At 41.6% G+C, this 2740-nt stretch overlaps 1 pseudogene; it reads right to left on the reverse strand.

The window, feature by feature from the left end:
* Positions 1 to 594: 594 nt before the first annotated feature.
* Positions 595 to 2287, reverse strand: LOC149252512 (cytochrome P450 750A1 pseudogene; annotated as a pseudogene).
* Positions 2288 to 2740: the final 453 nt, after the last annotated feature.

Genomic DNA, 2740 nt, shown 5'->3' on the forward strand with positions numbered 1-2740 from the left:
GTAACTTTAACACTAAATAATAAATATTAAAAGGGAGGTCGACGATAGAGTGTAGTTTCATTTTCAAATTTGAAAGTTCCTTTCAGTAAATATACTTAAATAATATAAATATTCTTAATATTTATTTAAGATATTTTAATAAATTAATTATGTATAAATAATTTTTTTATATTTATTATAATTATAATATTTGTTACTGTCAAAAGGTTTGGAGTATGTTTTAAAAGTGTTTTTATTTAGTTAATTTTTTTTTTAATGAATAAAAACAATTTAATAATCAAAAACATAGAAATATTTGTGAGTGGTAAAAACCTATCTCTTAATAATCACCAACTTAATAATTCTAAGTGACTTATTTTTATTGAATGACACTAATAAATCAACCTATATTTGAAAATAACAATCCCACCACTAAATTATAATAAAATTTTCAATTATCTTAAAACAAATATTTATCACCCTTAAAAAAACTAAAAGCTTTAATTTTCCAATTAATTACCCAGCGATAACATAATGAATACGACTAAAAATTATAAACATAATGAATACGACTAAAAATTACATAACCTCAGTTATATTGAGACAAGCAACAAATACTTAAGAACACATAATTGCATATATTTTATATTTATGTTCAAACGCTGATATTTTCCAATCAAATAAGCAAGCTCAGAAGGAACTAACCCTAAGCACCTAAAGTCTCTAGCTGATTTGCATCCTTGCAGTTGGGACAGCAAAGAGCGGAAAGCGTGGTGGCATGGTCGTCCCAAATATTTCAGGCTCCTCCTCAACTCCATCTCTATATTCCAAACTCCAATCGAAGCAATGAAACAGATTGGCGAGTCCGAGGGCGACGACTTCAAGACCCACAGATATGCCGGGGCACCCTCTCCTACCGGATCCGAAGGGGATGAGTTCGAAGTTCTGACCTCTCACATCTATATCTCTATGCATAAACCTCTCTGGCTTGAACTCCAGAGCGTCATCTCCCCAGACGACTGGATCTCTACCTAAAGCCCACGCGTTCACAATCACCCTCGTTTTAGCAGGAATCCGGTACCCCGCTACACTACACTCCTCCATTGACTCGCGGGGAACCAGCAGCGGAACCGTGGAATGCAACCTCAGCGTCTCCTTCACCACGCATTGCAGATACTCCAAACTTGGCACATCACACTCCCTTAGTGGCCCATTGTTACCCACCACGGACTCCAGCTCTTGTTGCACTCTTTTCACGACAACAGGATGCCTCAACGTCTCCAACATGGCCCATTCTAATGTAGCCGCCGACGTATCGGTTCCACCAACCATCATGTCTAAAAGAAGGGCCTTCATGTCATTCCTGCTCATTACTCCATTGCCACTCTCCGATATGTCCAGCAGCACCTCTACAAAGCAGTTACTTGCCCCACCGTTTTGGGTCCTCCTCTCAATGTGTTCGATGATAATCCCCTCAGTTAATCGGTCGAATTCGCTCTGAACTTTCTTCATGCGCCTTCTGATTCCCTGCAAATCCAACCACCCGAGACGAGGAATGTAATCTCCGATATAAAATGCACCCGCTAGAATTGACACCTCTCGCAGCAGTTCTGCGAATCCTCTAAACCCACCCAGCGCCTCCGTCGAACATTTTGTGCCCATCAACATTCTGCATATTATATTTCCCGTCAGGGACGAGAGAACCTTGCTGAGATTAACAGGCTTCGCCCCTTTCTCGCTTTCTTGCCAAATGGAGAGAATCATCGCAGACACTTCCTCCTCTCGCAGCCACTGGAATGACTCGATTCTCCTAGCAGTCAACAGTTCTAAGACGCATATTTTTCTCATTTGCCTCCAGTAATCTCCATAGGGAGCGAACCCCAAGTCTTTGCACCCGTAGAACAAGTACTTCCCTGCCGCTGTTGCGGGTCTGCTGGCGAAAAGCAGATCATGAGTTTTGAGAAAGAGTTTGGCCATCTCAGGCGAAGAAACCACAACGGTAGGGACGGAGCATAAGCGCAGAAACATAATGGGACCATATTTGTCTGCAAGGTCTTTCAGGGCACGGTGAGGGAGCTCTCCCAACATGTGCAGATTCCCGATGATGGGCCATGAAAAGGGTCCTGGAGGCAGATCTCGATTGCTTTCTCTATTTCTTTTCAAATGATATTTGAAGAGAAAAATGATGAACAAACTTAGTATTGGCAGTCCTACTGTGGTAGCCGATACCCATCTGGGCTGTGCTACGAACCTCATAAGCAACGTCTCTTTTGAATCCATTTTTTTCTCTTCGACTTCCTGCGGAATGCAGCACATATATATGGACAAGAGGATCTGGAAGGCTGTACTGAAATGGACATTTCATGACGGCCATCCGTATGGAATCGATTTGATATATTCCAAAACTGTGACCCTGTCAGATTTCAGGTCGTGCAGTGAAATTACATTTACATTTACACGACTCCGGCGAACATTTACATTTACATTCACCATTGCAAGTTGCTCGGACTTGTTGACGTGACTACTGGGCCCTCTGTTTCCGTTTACATCCCGTTTAACTGCCGTACATGAAACAAAAAAATTGAAGTCATGAAGACTTTGCACAGTATAACTCACGCATGCATCGAACATCTTGCAGCTACGGTCTTGCCGATGACTATCAACATAATCATCCATGAGCATCGTCACATCCGACCATTGTGGGATGACCATCGCATAGGCATCCCTGGAGCATCTTCCTCGAGAGGCAGTATCTCGACAG

The sequence above is a fragment of the Pinus tabuliformis genome, chromosome 7 (assembly GCF_031772625.1).
Source record: "Pinus tabuliformis cultivar Carrire ecotype Pingquan chromosome 7, CPIR1, whole genome shotgun sequence".
Classification (NCBI taxonomy): domain Eukaryota; kingdom Viridiplantae; phylum Streptophyta; class Pinopsida; order Pinales; family Pinaceae; genus Pinus; species Pinus tabuliformis.